Source organism: Cervus elaphus, chromosome 5, assembly GCF_910594005.1.
Source record: "Cervus elaphus chromosome 5, mCerEla1.1, whole genome shotgun sequence".
Lineage (NCBI taxonomy): Eukaryota > Metazoa > Chordata > Mammalia > Artiodactyla > Cervidae > Cervus > Cervus elaphus.
Window position 1 is genome coordinate 41,326,757 of NC_057819.1, and position 17,446 is coordinate 41,344,202.

General features: G+C 39.2%; 1 long non-coding RNA gene across 2 annotated transcripts in view; it reads right to left on the reverse strand.

Moving 5' to 3' along the window:
• Window positions 1-17,446, reverse strand: part of LOC122694097 — a 28,136-nt gene that overhangs the window by 5,743 nt on the left and 4,947 nt on the right. For both annotated transcript variants that reach the window (XR_006341113.1, XR_006341114.1), the window contains one exon: window positions 7,671-7,742. This is a non-coding gene — a long non-coding RNA (uncharacterized LOC122694097). The remainder of the gene's footprint in view (window positions 1-7,670; window positions 7,743-17,446) is intronic.

The window sequence follows — 17,446 nt, forward strand, 5'->3', positions numbered from 1 at the left end:
GGGTAGCCATTCCGTTCTGCAGGGGATTTTCCTGACCCAAGGATCAAACCCAGATCTTCTGTATTGCAGGCAGATTCTTTACCATCTAAACCACCAGGGAAGCCCCAATACTACCTCATGACCCAGCAATCCCACAACTGGGCATATACTTTGAGAAAACCATAATTCAGGAAGAGACATGTTCCCCAGTGCTCATTACTGCAGCACTGCTTACAGTAGCCAGGAGATGGAATCAAGCTAAATGTCCACCGACAGATGAATGGATAGAGATGTGGTACATATGTGTGGTGGAATAGTATTCAGCCACAAAAAGGAACAAAACCGCGCCATTAGCAGAGACGTGGCTGGACCTAACAGAGTGAAGTAAGTCAGAGAAAAACACTGTATATTAACACATGTATGTAGAATCTAGAAAAACAGTACTGATGAACTTATCTGCAGGGCAGGAATAGACACAGAGAACAGACTTGCGGACACAGATGGGAAGGAGAGGGTGGGACGGATTTGGAGCTGCTCTGACACATATTCACTACCATGGGCAAACAGCTAGCTAGTGGGAAACTGCTGTATACAGCCCAGGAAGCTCAGCTCAGTGCTGTGGGAATGACCTAGGAGGACGGGATGCAAAGTGAGGTGGGAGGGAGGCTCAAAAAGGAGGGGATATGTGTAAACATAAACTAACACAAACATAATTGCTGTAAAGCAATTATATTTCCATTTTTTAAAAAAATATAAAAGAAACCTAAAAAGAACCAAACACCCCCAATAGGTACCACTTCATCATACTTCTCAGAACAGCTGTCACCAGGTTCTGCTGTGTGTCTCAGGGAACTCCAACAGGGGCCCTGTATCAACCCAGAGGGGTGTGAGGGGGAGGGAGGTTCAACAGAGAGGAATATATGCATACCTATGGCTGATTCATGTTGAGGTTTGATAGAAGAAATTCTTAAAGCAAGTATCCTTCAACTAAAAATTTTTTACAAAGTGTTGGTGAGGATGTGGAGAAAAAGGACTCTTGTGCACTGTTGGGAACATAAATTGGTGCAACTACCATGGGAAACAGTATGGAGTTTCCTTAAAAAAATTAAAAAATGGCACTACCAATTCCATTTCAGGGTATTTATCCAAATAAAACAAAAACATTAAGTCAAAAATATACATGCACCCCTCTCAGTGCTAAACGTGAAGCTCCAATACTCTGGCCACCTGATGCAAAGAGCTGTCTCACTGGAAAAAACCTGATGCTGGGAGAGGTTGAAGGCAGGAGGAGAAGCAGATGACAGAGGATGAGATGGTTGGAAGGCATCACTGACTCAATGGACATGGGTTTGAGCAAACTCCAGGAGATGGTGAAGGACAGGGAAGTCTGGTGAGCTGCAGTCCATGGGGTCGCAAAGAGATGGACATGGATGAGCAACTGAACAACAACATCGTTCATTGCAGTACTGTTTAAAAATAGTCAAGATAATGGAAACAACCTAAGTGCCTGATGGGTAATTAAAGAAGATGTGGTATTTTGCATATATAATATTATTCAGCCATAAAAAAGAAAAAAAATCTTACACAAATTTATAACGTGGACTCAGAGGGCATTATACTAAGTAAAGCAAGGCAGTAAGTCAGAGAAAACCACCACATTCTATGTAGAATCTAATTTATATATGTATAAATATATAGTTTAAATAGGTTTAATAAAAATTTTAAAAAGAAAAAAAGAATAGGTATGGAGGGGACAGTGGGTCCCTCTGGTGGAGCTAACACTGGAAAGTGCCTGAAAGGAAGGCATCCTGCACTTTGGACCATGGAAGGTCCGTCAGAGCCCCCATTCCTGGGGTCATCAGTTTTGTGTTGCAAACAGCTAGCTAAGCCCCAAGAATATTCAAAAGCCCCATTCAGAATCCTCTAGAGAAAAACAAGCGGGTGAGGGTAACCAAAAATAAAGACCTTAGGCTTCCAGTAGCCAATGTGACAAGTTCTTATATGAAAATACCAGGCTTCTGGTATGTCCACAGTATATAAAATTGTAAGTTTAATTCATATGTGGCTATCTTGAGTAATAATTTTGATACACTGGGAGTTAAAAGTATAAGTTGCAGTACATACAATCCCATTTCTTCAAGTAACAGGAAATATTTGTACAAAAGTAGGAAGGTAGGGAAGGGACCCTTTCAAAGTTAACATTGATTACCTACGAGGGGATAACAAATATTTTCAAAATAATAGTGTATTACATACAAATTCAAATGAAATTTGGGAAAACAACCTAGTGTTGGAGAAGTCTGAAAACCTTGCAGACAAGGAAGGTGTACTTCTTTCTATATCTTGAATTAAAAAGGGAGTCTGTCTTTAAGTGGCTAGGGAATGTCCCCAGGCTAGGAATCTTCCTGTAAAAAGAAGACATCAACCCGTCAACCACCCCAAGTCAGGTATTTTTAAGTTGAAAAAGTGCAGTTGACATTCAGTGGTTTCCCAAATGTGATCTGTGAAGAATTAAGAGTCAGGGATGGCTTTGGGAAAGGACAGTTATGAACCTGACAGGATAACTTTTGGGAACTCACTACCACTGCTTTGCTTTTTGGGATTTTCATTAAACTTTTAGTATTCAGCAGCAACAAAAACAAAAGAAGTTGAAAATTTCTGATACCAGTGAAATAGACTTTGGAGTTAAACAAAAAATTTACTTAATCTCCCTTAGTCTTAGTTTCTTCATGTGTGTAAAGCAGATAAACCCCTACCTGCTAGGACTGTTGTGATGAAAAGATGAAATGATGCAGTTAAGCACTTACTACTTAATAGTGTTGCTCAGTTATAACCTACTCCTTGCAACCCCATGGACTGTAGCCCACCAGGCTCCTCTATTCATGGCATTTCCCAGGCAAGAATGGGAGATAGTTTGCCACTTCCTTTTCCAGGGTATTTTCCCGACCCAGGAGTCTAACCCAGATCTCCTACATTGCAGGCAGATTCTTTACTGGCTGAGCCACCGAGGAAGCCCTGGCACTTAATGATTGCTTGAAAGAAAAAAAGTGTCACGTAACTTAGAGCAAATAGTGAGCTTGGAACACTTTACACTATACCACTGTCTTCAACTTTCCCTGTCACCTTCAGGTAAACTGTCAGCAAAATGAGCACCTATTCACCCTGGGGCCTACCCTTCTGTTTGAAAAAGTCATCACATTTTGCAAGGTCAAGAACCTAAATTTTTACTAGCCTGGAGAGAAAGAAGGGTGATAGACACCTTTATAACTTATGTTTAGTAAGCATCACAGTGAAGACCACTTCTTGCATCCTAGACCAGGAAAAGAATGTGAGGCCTTTACTAACTAGAATGATCCAGGTACTCTCTCTTGATCAAAATGGGATAATAAATACACAGAAAGGCAATCTGACACACTGGTTCAGCATCTAAACTCTGAAGCTAGACGCCCTGGATTCAAGTCTTGCCTTGGCCACTTACTAATTATGTGACCTGGATAAAGTTACTCGACCTCTCTATGCCTACTACAGAAGGGAGTACAGCCCCACCCATCACCAGAAAGACGGATTAAAGATTAGCTGAGCACGACCTTGCCCACCAGAGCAAGACCCAATTTTCCCCACAGCCACCCTCTCCCATCAGGAAGCTTCCACAAGCCTCTTATCCTCAGCCATCAGAGGGCAGAAAGAATGAAAACCACAATCACAGAAAACTAACCAAAATGATCATATGGATCATGGACTTGTGAAACTCAATGAAACTATGAGCCATGCCACGTAGCGCCACTCAAGACCGAGGGAGCATGGTGGAGAGTTCTGAAAAATGTGGACCACTGGAGAAGGGACCAGCAAACCACTTCAGTTTTCTTGCCTTGAGAACGTCATGAACAGTATGAAAAGGCAATGAGATATGAGACTGAAAGACGAACCCCCCCCAGGTCGGTAGGTGTTCAACATCCTACTGGAGAAGAGCAGAGAAATCATTTCAGAAAGAATGACCAGGCTGAGCCAAACTGGAAACGATGCCCGGCTGTGCGTGTGTCTGGTGGTGAAAGTCAAGTTCAACGCCGTAAGAACACTATTGCACAGGAACCCGGAACATTAGGTCTATGAATCACAGTAAATTGGAAGTGGTCAAAAAGGAGATGCAAGAGAGAACATTGACATTTTAGGAATCAGTGAACTAAAATGGAAGGGAATGGGCAAATTTAATTTAGATGACCATCATACATACTACTGTGGGCAAGAATCCATTTTAAGAAATGAAGCAGCCCTCACAGTCAACAAAAGAGTTCAAAATGCAGTACATGGGTGCAATCTCAAAAATGACACAATCATCTCTGTTTGTTTCCAAGGCAAACCATTCAGTATCACAGTAATCCAAGTCTATGCCCCAACCACTAATGCCAAAAAAGATGAAGTTGAACAGTTCTATGAAAACCTACAAGACCTCCTAGAACTAACACCAAAAAAAGATGCCCTTTTCATCACAGGGGACTAGAATGCAAGAAAGTCAAGACATACTGGAGTAACAGGCAAGTTTGGCCTCGGAATACAAAATGAAGCGGGGCAAAGACTGACAGTTTTGCCAAGAGAACACACTGGTCATAGCAAACACCCTCTTTCAACAACCAAGAGACAACTCTATACATGGACATCACCAGATGGTGATGTCACCAAAATCAGATTGATTATATTCCTTGCACCCAAAGACAGAGAAGCTCAATACAGTCAGCAAAAACACAACCGGGAACTGACTGTGGCTCAGATCATCAGTTCCGTATTGCAAAATTCAGGAACAAATTGAAAAAAGTAGGGAAAACCACTAGGCCATTCAGATATGACCTAAATCAAATCCCTTATGATTATACAGTGCAAGTGACAAATAGATTCAAGGAACTACATCTGATAGACTGCTTGAAGAACTATGGACAGAAGTTTGTAACATTCTACAGGAGGCAGTGACCAAAGCCATCCCCAAGAAAAAGAAATGCAAAAAGACAAAATGGTTGTCTGAGGAGGCCTTACAAATAGCTGAGAAAAGAAGAGAGGCTAAAGGCAGGAGAAAAGGAAAGATATACCCATTTGAATGCAGAATAGCAAGGGGAGAGATAAGAATAGCAAGGAGAATAGCAAGGAGAGAGCTAAGAAAACCTTCTTAAGTGAACAATGCAAAGAAACAGAGGGAAACAACAGAATGGGAAAGACTGGAGATCACTTCAAGAAGATTAGAGATACCAAAGGAACATCTGATGCAAAGACGGGCTCCATAAAGGACAGAGATGGTATGGACCTAACAGAAGCAGAAGGGATTATTAAGAAGAGGTGGCAAGAATACACAGAAGAACTATACAAAAAAGATCTTAATGACCAGGATAACCACAATGGTGTGATCACTCACCTACAGACATCTGGAGTGTGAAGATAAGTGGACCTTACAAAGCATTACTATGAACAAAGCTAGCGGAGGTGATGGAATAATAACTGAGCTATTTCAAATCCTAAAAGATGATGCTGTTAAAGTGCTGCACTCAATATGCCAGCAAATTTGGAAAAATGAGCAGCAGCCACTGGATTGGAAAAGGTCAGTCCCAGTGAAGGGCAATGCCAAAATACGTGAAAGCTACGGCACAACTGTACTAATCTGACATGCTAGCAAGGTAATGCTCAAAATCTTTCAAGCTAGGGTTCAACAACACAGTAACTGAGAAATTCCAGAATTACAAGCTGGGTTTAAAAAAGGCAAAGGAAGGAGAGATCAAAATACCAACATCCATTGGATCACAAGAAAAACAAGGAAATTCCAGAAAAAAACATGTTTCATTGACTACACTAATGCATTTGACTGTGGGGATCACAACAAACTGTGGAAAATTCGTAAAGAAATGGGATTATCAGACCACCTTACCTGTCTCCTGAGAAATTTATATGAGGGTTAAGAAGCAACAGAACTAGACATGGACCGATGGACTGGTGCAAAACTGAGACAGGAGGACGTCAAGGCTGTGTATTGTCACCCTGCTTGTTTAACTTACATGCAGAGCACACCATGCAAAATGCTGGGCTGGATGAAGCACAAGCTGGAATCAAGATTGCCAAGAGAAGTATCAATAACCTCAGATACGCAGATGACGCCACCCTTATGGCAGAAAGCAAAGAGGAACTAAAAGGCCTCTTGATGAGGGTGAAAGAGGAGAGTCAAAAAGCTGGCTTAAAACTCAACATTCAAAAAACAAAGATCATGGCATCCGATCCCATCATTTCGTGGCAAATAGTTGGGGAAACAACGGAAACAGTGACAGACTATTTTTTGGGGCTCCAAAATCACTGCAGACAGTGACTGTAGCCATGAAATTAACAGACACTTGCTCCTCGGGAGAAAAGCTATAAAAAACCTAGACAGTGTAGTAAAAAGCAGAGACATCACTTTGATGACAAAGGTCTGTCTAGTCAAAGCTATAGTTTTTCCAGTAGTCATGTATGGATGTGAGAATTGTACTATAAGGCAGGCTGAAAGCCAAAGAATTGATGCTTTTGAACTGTGTCATTGGAGAAGACTTTTGTGAGTCCCTTGGACTGCAAGGAGATCCAACCAGTCAATCCTAAAGGAAATCAGTCCTGAATATTCATTGGAAGGACTGAGCTGAAGCTCCAGTAACTCTGGCCATCTGATACAAACAACTGACTCGTTGGAAAAGACCCTGATGCTGGGAAAGATTGAAGGCAGAGGAGAAGGGGATGACAAAGGATGAGATGGTTGGAGGCATCACCGACCTAATGGACATGAATTTGAGCAAACTCCAAGAGATGGTGAAGGACAGGAAAGCCTTGCTGCAGTCCATGGGGTCGCAAAGGGTCAGACACACCTGAACGACTCAGCAAAGCACTTAGAATATAATAGGAGCTATATAAGGGTGCTATGTAAGAGTTAGCACATATGCTACATACTCCACACACCTAAGCATATATGTAACTAATCAACGACAGCATTTTCTCCCAGTGAAACTGTCTGAGCTCTCTGTATCCTTGTCAACAAAGACACTCCTTGTAGTTGTTAATTGATTAACTCACCAAATGAAAACTTTTCTTACATCATAAAGTCAACTGGAATATTTTAATATAAGTAGTAGAGTAAGTTAGTTTACCCATGTTAGTTTTTCTACATCAAACACTGCACAAAAATCAAACGTATCCTGAGCAGAGGCAAATGATGTCATGTAAGGGAGATTTGGCACTCAGGCCTCATGGCCTGTGGTGTGCGTGTGTAAATGCAAGTGAAGTCACTTCAGTTGTATCTGACTCTTTGTGACCCCACGGACCACAGCCCACCAGGCTCCTCTGCCCATGAGATTCTCCAGGCAAGAATACTGGAGTGGGTTGCCATTTCTTCCTCCAGGGGGTCTTCCTGACCCAGGGATCAAACCCATGTCTCCTACATTGCTGGCAGATTCTTTAGCACTGGAGCCAGGGAAGCGCCTGGTGGCCTGTTGTGTGTACACAAATGATCCCAGCTGCCCAAGAGAGCCTATTCACATCCTCAAACAAGCAGCCATGAAAACTCACTTTGCCTATCCTCATTCATCATTTGCTATATAGTAAGAGTAGCTACTAAGTCACAGACCACAAATAAAAAGGTTAGTTTCATAAAACACACCACGGTCCTGATTGAAAAACCACGCACACTTCATACCCACCATGGACAGACACACGTGAGCCACGCGAGGACGTTTACTTCAACTGTGAGCATTTATCCTGAGAACCCAACCCTTGCGAGGTTAAAAAGAGAGACAGTAAGAGAGGGAATATTTCAAATACTTCAAAAACATGTGCATATATTCACTGCTACGTACCACATCACTTGGCTAGACCCCCCCATATTGTAAGTAATTATTTTATATTGTTAGGTTAATCATGTTCTCATTATGGCTTGCAATTATAATTATCTTTTATTTTTTGTTTCGCTATTGATTGTGAAAACCGATAAAACATCTTTTACTACTGTGATTATGTAACTATTACTTAATACCACTGTTACATGACAGGTCAACAGAAAAATAATATAATTTTATGTCACCAAAACTAAATTTAATAGAAAAATCTGTAATCACTTTTTAAACTCCAGATTCTTATCAGAATAATCTTGGAATTTTTTTGAAAAATACAAATGCCCACGTATTGCCTTTTTTTTCTCCAAAGATTCAGATATATCTGTAATGAGTAGTAGTGTTTAAAAACAACTGGACTATATTTTACTTTTATCTAGTTTGTTTCACTATTTCTATTTCATATTCAGTGCTCCCATTTCATTTATGTTTTCCAATTTCTATTTTTTTATGTTCTTTCTCAAGTCTTTATTAAACATAATAGAAAAGCTTTTGTATACATATGTATAAATAGTAATATATAATATATAAATATTTTAGAAACCTTATGAACTTTTGCCTAAAAAATTTATGACATTTTGATTCCACTTGTTTGACTTAGTATGAACAGAATGCTAGATTTCTAATTAAAAAGAAAACGGATATGCAGCAAGCAACAAAGGTCTACTGTATAGCATAGGGAACTATAGTCAGTATCTTGTAATAATCTATAATGGAAAATAATTTCAAAAATAATATGTGTGTATATGTATAACTGAATCACCTTGTGTGCACCTTAAACTCTGTAAGTCAACTATACTTCAATAATACATGGTAAGATTTTTTAAAAAATGAATCCATCTACCAATGAGAAGCCCATGCACCGCAACAAGAGAGCAGCCCGCTCACCACAACCAGAGAAGGCAATGAAGCAATGCAGCAATGAATGCAGAATGAATGCAGCAATGAAGCTCCAGTGCGGCGGTAAAACAAACAAACAATGCAAAAAGAAAAAGGAGAAAGAAAAGAGTGTGTGTTTTGCACCAACATCGGCATATCAATAGTGTTCTTCCATGGGCTAGAAGTGAGTGAGTCCCACATAGGGACGGTTCCCCTTTCAGAACCCCTGCTGTGGTTGAACCAGCCCTTGTGGCCCTTTTGACTGCCAAGAGGCCTTCAGCAATAAACATCAGGAAACTGAGGGAAAAAAAAAAAAAAAACCAGCAAAGTTTATTATTCACAGGTCCTGAAGGATACAGAGCACACCTGGGGACACACAATGAGGTCACTGGTAGAGAACTTTCTCTATTATTTTTGTAGCTTTTCTGTAAATTTGAAATTATTCAAAATAAGTTTGGAAAAAAATGCCTTGCAAAAAATGTTAAAAGAAGTTATTGAGAAGATTTGGTGCCTGGTGAGAAACTGCTTCCTGGTTCAGAGCCAGCTGTCTTCTCACTTTGTCTCCACATGGTGGAAGAGGCACAGAAGCACTCTAGTTCTCTTTTATAAGCGAACTAGTCCCATTCAGAGGGTCTCCACCTGCACTGCATAATCATCACACAAAAGTACCACCTCCAAATACCGTAAGGTTTCAACATATGAATTTGGAGGGACAGAAATATTCAGTCTATAGCAAAATGGTGTAGTGGTATTTGAAAATGTACTTAGATTAGTGTCAATGCATAGTGCAAACTCTGGGAAAACCACTAAAAAAATGTTTTTTAAAAAAAAGTATAGCTGATATACTAAAAAAAGAGAGAAAATGGAATCAAATAAAATGACTAATTAAAAGGCTGAAAAAGAGTGGAAGAAAAATGGATGAACAAAGACAACAGAAAGCAGTAACAAATATGGCAAATATTAATCCAAATGTATCAACAATTACTTTGCAGCTCAATGATCTAAATGCACCAATTCAAAGGCAAGTGGATGTCAGAAGGAAAACTCATCTAAACTTATCTACAAGAAACCCCACTTAAAATATGAAGACTCAGATAGATCAAAAGTAAGTGGATTGAGAAAAATGTAACATGTTAACACTAGACAAAAGAAAGCAGGAGAGGTTATATTAATCTCCAACAAAGCAGACTTTAAAGTAAGGGAAGGTATAGGATAAAGGGAAAAATAACACATTACATAATGATAAAGGGGTGAATACTCTGAGAAGTAACAATTTATAATGTGTATAAAATATAACAATAGAGCATAAACTGTGTGAGACAAAAACTGATACAACAGCAAGGAGAAATAGATTAATCCACTATCACAGTTGGAGACATCAAACACCATTCTCTTAGAAATGAACACATACAGCAGAAAGAAATCAGTTAAGTAGAAAGCCGAACTTAACTGTAATAAAAAAGAAAAAACTGTTTCTGCAAACAAAAGTCCAGGACCAGATGGCTTCACTAGGGGATTCTACCAAACATACAAAGAGGAACTTATACCAGTCTTTCTCAAACTCTTCCAAAAGAGAGAAAAGGAGGGAAGACTCCCAAAGTCATTCTATGAAGCCACCATCACCCTAATACCAACACCAGACAAAGTGCAAGTGTTAGTCACTCAGTAGCACCTGACTCTTTGAGACCCCATGGACCATAGCCCACCAGGATCTCTGTCCAAGGGATTTCCCAGGCAAGAATACTGGAGTGGGTAGCCATTTCCTTCTGCAGGGGATCTACCCAACCCAGAGATCAAACTCAAGTCCTCCACAGTGCAGGCAGATACTTTATCACACGAGCCATCAGGGAAGTCAACACCAGACAAAGGCACTCCCAAAAACGAAAACTACAGGCCAGTATCTTTGATGAATGTAGATGCAAAAATTCACAACAAAATACTAGCAAACTGAATCCAACAACACGTACACATAAAAAAGATTACACACCATGCCCAAGTAAGATTCATCCTAGAGTCACAACGTGGTTCAATACATGCAAATCCATCGGTGTGATATACCACATCAAAAGAAAAGACAAAAACCACACTCATCTCAACAGATGCAGAAAAAGCATTTAACAAAATTCAACATCCAGTCATGATAATAAAAAATTCCTACCAGAGTGGGTACAGTGGGAACATATCTCAACATAATAAAAACCATTTATGACAAACCCACAGCCAGCGTTAACACTCAATGGTGAAAAACTGAAATCCTTTCTGCTAAATTCTGGAGTAAGACAAGGATACCCACTCCCATCAGTTCTATATAACATAGTCCTCTCCACAGCAATTAAAAAAAAGAAATAAAAGGTATCCAAATTGGAAGTGAAGAGGTAAGATTATCATTACATGTAAATGGTATGATACTAAAATATAGAAAACCCTAAAGACTACACAAAAGCTACTAGAACCCATAAATGAATTTAGCAAGGTAGCAGGATACAAGATTAAAATACAGAAATCAGCTGTATTGCTTTACACGAACAATGAAATAACATAAAGTGAAAGCAAAAAAAAAAAAAAAAAATGAAAGCCCTTTTAAAATGGCATCAAAAAAATAAAATACTTTGGAATAAACCTGATCAAGGAGGTAAAAGACCCATATGCTGAGAACAATATAAAACACTGAAGAAGGAAATTGAAGATGATTTAAGGAAATTGAAGATGATTTAAGGAAATGGAAAGACACTCCATGCTTGTGATTTGGAAGAATTAATATTGTTACAACCATCATACTACCCAAAGCAATCTACAGATTTAAAGTGATCCTATCAAAATACCCATTATATTTTTCACAGAACTAGAATAAATAATCCTCAAGTTTATATATGGAACCATGAAGGACCCAGAATTGACAAACTAATCTTGAGGAAAAAGAACAAAGCAAGAGGCATAACCATCCCAGACTTCAGACAATACTACAAAGACCTATTGTAATCAAACAGAAGGGTATTAGCACAAAAAAGGACCATGAATCAGTGGAACAAAATAGAGAGTCCAGAAATAAACACTACAGTCAATTAATCTACAACAAAGTAGGCAAGAATATACAATGGAGAGAAAACAGTCTCTTCAGCAAGTGGTGTTGGAAAAGCTGGGCAGCCTCATGTAAATCAAGGAAATTAGAACACTCCCTCACATCATATACAAAATAAACTCGAAATGGTTTAAAGACTTAAAATATAAGACACAACACCATAAAAATCCTATAGGAGGACACAGCAAAACATTCTCTGATATAAATCATACCAATGTTTTCTAGATCAGTCTACCAAGGCAATAGAAATAAAAGCAAAAATAAACAAATGGGACCTAATCAAACTTATAAGCTCTTGCACAGCTCAGGAAACTATAAACAAAACAAAACAAACTACAAAATGGGAGAAAAATATTTGACAATGACGCAATAAGGGCTTACTATCCAAAATATGTAAACAGCTCATTCAACTCAATAACAAAACAATGCAATAAAAATAGGCAGAAGACCTAAACAGACATTTCTCCAAAAAAGACATACAGATGGCCAAAAGGCACATGATAAAAATGTTCAACATTACTAATTACTAGAAAAATACAAACCAAAACAACAACGAGGTTTCACTTAAGGCCAGGCAGAATGACCATCAGTAAAAAGTCTACAAATTAACAAATGCTGGAGAGGTTGTGAAGAAAAGAGAACCTTCCTACACTGTTGATGGGAGTGTAAATTGGTGCAGTCACTATGGAGGTTCCTCAAAAAGCCAAAAGTAGAGTTGCTAGATGATCTAGCAACCCACTCAGTGGCACATATTTGGACAAAACTCTAATTTGACCAGATACATGCATCCCAATATTCATAGCAGCACTTATTTACAACAGGCAAGACAAGAGAACAACCTAAATATCCATAAACAGATGAATGGATAAAAAAGATATCCACAATGGAAATGGAAGACACACACAATGGAAAATTACTCAGCCATTAAAAAAAGAATGAAATAATGCCATTTGCAACAACACAGATGAACCTAGAGACTATCATACCAAGTGAAATAAGTCAGAAAAAGAAAGACAAATACCATATGATATTGCTTATATGTGGAATCTAAGATATGAGACAAATGTACTTACCTACAAAACACAAGCTCACAGACATGAAAACAGACTTTTGGTTGTGAAGGGGTAGAGTGAGTGTGGAAATGATGGATTGGGCCTTTAGGACTAGCAGATGCAAACTACTATATATAGAATGGATAAACAACAAGGTCCTATGGCACAGCACAGGAAACTGTATTAAACATCCCATAATAAACCACAATGGAAAAGAAAAAGCAAAATAAACACATAAACAGATACATACACACATTCATAAAATCATCTAAGCTTCCCTCTTAGGAAACTAGGGGGAGAAAAAAAGAGCAAATTAAATCAAAAGTAAGCAGAAGAAAAGAAACAACAATAGAGAAATCAATGAAATTTAAAACAGAGAATCAATAGAGAAAATCAACAAAACCAAAACCTAGTTCTTTGAAAAGATCAATAAAATTCTTAAGACTTTACTCAGGCTAACTAAGAAAAAAAGGTTACAAGTTACCAATAACAGAAATGATAGAGGTAGGTTATCACTATAGATCTCATGGACATGAACAGGATAATAAAAAAATACTTTGAACAATTCTATGCCCACAAATTTGATAACCTAGATGAAATGGACCAATTCCTTTTAAGGACCAATTCCTGAGATTTTATTGCAGGTATACAAAGCTAAAAATTAATGTAATCCACCACATCAGCAGGTGAAAAGAGAAGAATTACATGATGCTATCAATAGATGCAGAGAAAGTTTTCGACAAAATCTAACATCCACTGATGATAAAAACTCTCACTAGCAGTACAGGAAATCTTCCATTAACTCAATAAAGACCATCAATAAAAAAAACCCGACAACTAACATCATACTTAATAATGAGAAACTAGAAGCCTTTCTGTTGACATCAGAACAAGGCAAGTATGTCTCCTCCCATCATGACTTTTCAACATCAAGCTGGAAGTACTAATAATACTATAAAACAAGACAATGAAATAAAAGGTATACAAGTTTGGAAAGAAGACATAAAACTGTCTTTGTTTGCAAATGATACTATCATCTATTTAGGAAACCGAGCAAATCAACAACAATAAAAAAGCTTCCTGAAACCAGTAAGTGATTATAGCAAGGTTGCAGGATACATGGTTAATATACAAAGTCAACTGCTTTCCTATTTACCAGCAATGAACAAGTGGAATTTGAAACGAAAAATACAATGCGATTTACAGCAGCAACCCCCAAAATGAAATACTTAGGTATAAATCTAACAAATATGTACAAGATTCATGAGGAATACAACAAATCTCTCATGAAAGAAATCAAAGAAGAACCAGATAAATGGAGAGATATTCCATGATCACAGATAGGAAGACTCAATATTGTCAAGATGTCAGTTTTATTCTAACTTTGATCTACAGATTCAATGCAATCCCAATAAAAATCCCAGCAAGCTATTTTATGGCTATCAATAAGCTGATTCTAAACTGTGTGCCAGAGAGACAAAAGAGTCAGAATAGCCAATGGAATACTGAAGGAGAACAAAGTTGGAGGACAATTAAGGGTTACTATAAATCGACAGCAATCTAGAAACAGCGTGGTATTCATGAAAGAACAGACAAGTAGATCAATGACAAAAAAGAGACAGCCCGGAAACAGAACCAAAGAAATACAGCCAATAATCATTGACAAAGGATAACAAAGGCAATAGGATGAAGCAAAAGATAGTCATTTCAACAACTGGGTGATAAAACAACTGGGTGGGGTGGGGGGTGTGTGTGTGTCTCCCTGCGCTCACTCAGTCATGTCTCTGTGATGTCCACATGCAAAAACTAACTCAAATGGATTATAAACCTAAGAATAAAGCTATAAAACTCCTAGAAGATAACACAGGAAAAAACTTAAGATTATCTTGGGAATGACAATGACTTTTTAAATACGACACCACGCCACAATCCATGAAAAAAATAATTGATAAGCTGGACTTCTTCAAGAAATGAAAAACTTTTGCTCTTCAAAAAACATCATCAGGTTTCCCTAGTGGCTCAGTGGTAAAGAATCTGACTGGCAATGCAGGAGACATGGGTTCGATTCCTGGTTCAGGAAGATCCCACACGGCGAGGAACAACTAAGCCCATGGGCCACAATTCTTGAGCCTTTACTCTATAGAGCCCAGCAGCCACAGCTATTGAGCCCATGTGCCACATCTACTGAAGCCTGCGCACCCTAGAGCCCTTATTCAGCCACAAGAGAAGTCACTGCAGCAAGAAACCTGAGCACTGAAACTAGAGAGGAGCCCCAGTCGCAGCAACCAGAGATAAATCCACGCGGCAACGAAGACCCAGCACAGCCAAAAATAAGTAAGTAAAAAAAAATTTTTTTTTTTTTTTAAAGAAAGACATCATCAAGAATAATAAGATAAGCCACAAACTGGGAAGATGCTGCAAAACCAACACTGCTAAAAGACTGTTATCCAAAATACAAAGAATTCTTGGGACTTCCCTAGTAACACAGTGGATGAGAATCTGCCTGCTGTTACAGGGGACGTGGGTTCAAACCCTGGTCCGGGAAGATCCCACATGCTGTGGGGCAACTAAGCCACGCACTACAAGTATTGAGCCCAAACTCTAGAGCCCAAGAGCTGCAACTACTGAAGCTCATGAGCTGAGAGCCTGTGCTCCGCAACAAAAGAAGCCACTGCAAGGAAGAACTTGAGGACCGCAACCAAGAGTAGCTCCCGCATGCCACAACTAGAGAAAGCATGCACACAGCAATGAAGACCCAGGGCAGCCAAGTAAATTAATTAAGGAATTTTTAAAAATACAAAGAACTCTTAAAACTCAACAATAAGAAAAAAAAAAGTCAGAGTTCAACTGCTATCTCACCAAAGATATACATACAGACGGCAAATGACCATATGAAAAGATGCCCTACAACATACAGCATCAGGGAAATGCAAATAAAAACAAGATACAACTACACAGCTCTTACACCAGCTACAATCCAGAACAATGATAACGGTCAAATGCTGGTGAGGATGTGGAACAATAGGAACCCTAATTCATTGCTGGTAGGAATGAAAAATGGTACAACCACTTTGGAAGAGTCTGAAAGTTTCTTAGAAAATTAAAACATACTCTTACCATACGCTCCAGAAATTGCTTTCCTTGGTATTTACTGAAAGGAGTTGAAAATGTGTAGCTGGAAATTTCTGCAAGAGGACATTTATAGCAGTTTCACACACAACTGCCAAAACTGGGAAGCAACTAAAATGTCCGTCAGCAGGTAACTGGATAAATAAACTGTAATATACCCAGACAATGTAACATTATTGTTGTTTAGTCACTCAGTCATGTTCGACTCTTTTTGTGACCCATGGACTGTAGCCCGCCAGGCTCCTCTGTCCATGGGATTTCCATGGAAGAATACTGGAGTGGGTTGCCATTTCCTTCTCCATGGAATCCTTCAGACCCAGGGATTGAACCACATCTCCTGTCTCTCCTGCATTACAGGCGGATTCTCTTCCGCTGAGCCATGCGGGAAGCCCCAGTGGAACATTATTTAGCACTGAAACAAGTGAGGTAACATACCATGAAAAGGTATGGAGGAAACTTAAATGCATATTTCCTAAGTTAGAAGCTAATCTTTTAATGGCTACATTTCATATGACTCCAACTATTCAACATTTTGGAAAATTCAAAGCTATGGAGAGAGTAAAAAGATCAGTGGGGCTTCCCAGGCGCTAAAGAACTCACCTGCCAATGCAGGAGACTTTAAGAGACATGGATTCGATCCCTGGGTTGGGAAGATCCCCTGGAGGAGGGGATGGTAACCCACTCCAGTATTACTGCCATGGTCAGAGGAGCTTGGCCAGCTGCAATCCAGTGGAACGCAGAGTCTGACACGACTGAAGCGACTTAGCAGGTAGCAGTGGGGATGGGAGAGAGGTGAACAGAAGAACAGAGGATTTTTAGGGCAGTGAAAATACTATAATGATGGATATATGTCACTATACATTTTTTTCAAAAAAGAGAATTCTAAGGTGAAGGGTGGATTTTGCATGATTATGCATGCACGCTAAGTCACTTTCAGTGGTGTCAGAGTCTTTGCAACACCATGGACTGTAGCCCACCAGGCTCCTCTGTCCATGGGATTCTCCAAGCAAGAATATTGGAATGGGTTTCCATTTCCTTCTTGGGGCTTCCCTGGTGGCTGAGACCGTAAAGAAGCTTTTTGCTAGTCAGGAGAAACAGTCTTCACCATGAGGATTCTAGTGTTTTTCTAGATATGAGAAGGTATAAGAATTGGGCTCATAAAATCGGCTACTGAAAATATCTACTTGAAGACCTGTTCTGCCAGCTTTTTACAGAGCAGAGTGCCTCACTTCCGCCCTCCACCCTGAACTCCTTTCATGAGTGTTGAAAATCAGCAGCTGCAGCAGCACATGAGTTAAAATACTTGTAGAGGTAGCAGCAGACTAGCAGAAACATTATGCAAAAAATATGTGCTTGACTGCACTGTACTCCCCCTTCACCAGGAACACATATATATACTAACCTTCCCCTCCTGCCTCTGTAGCAATTTTCTCAGAGCTATCTGAAAT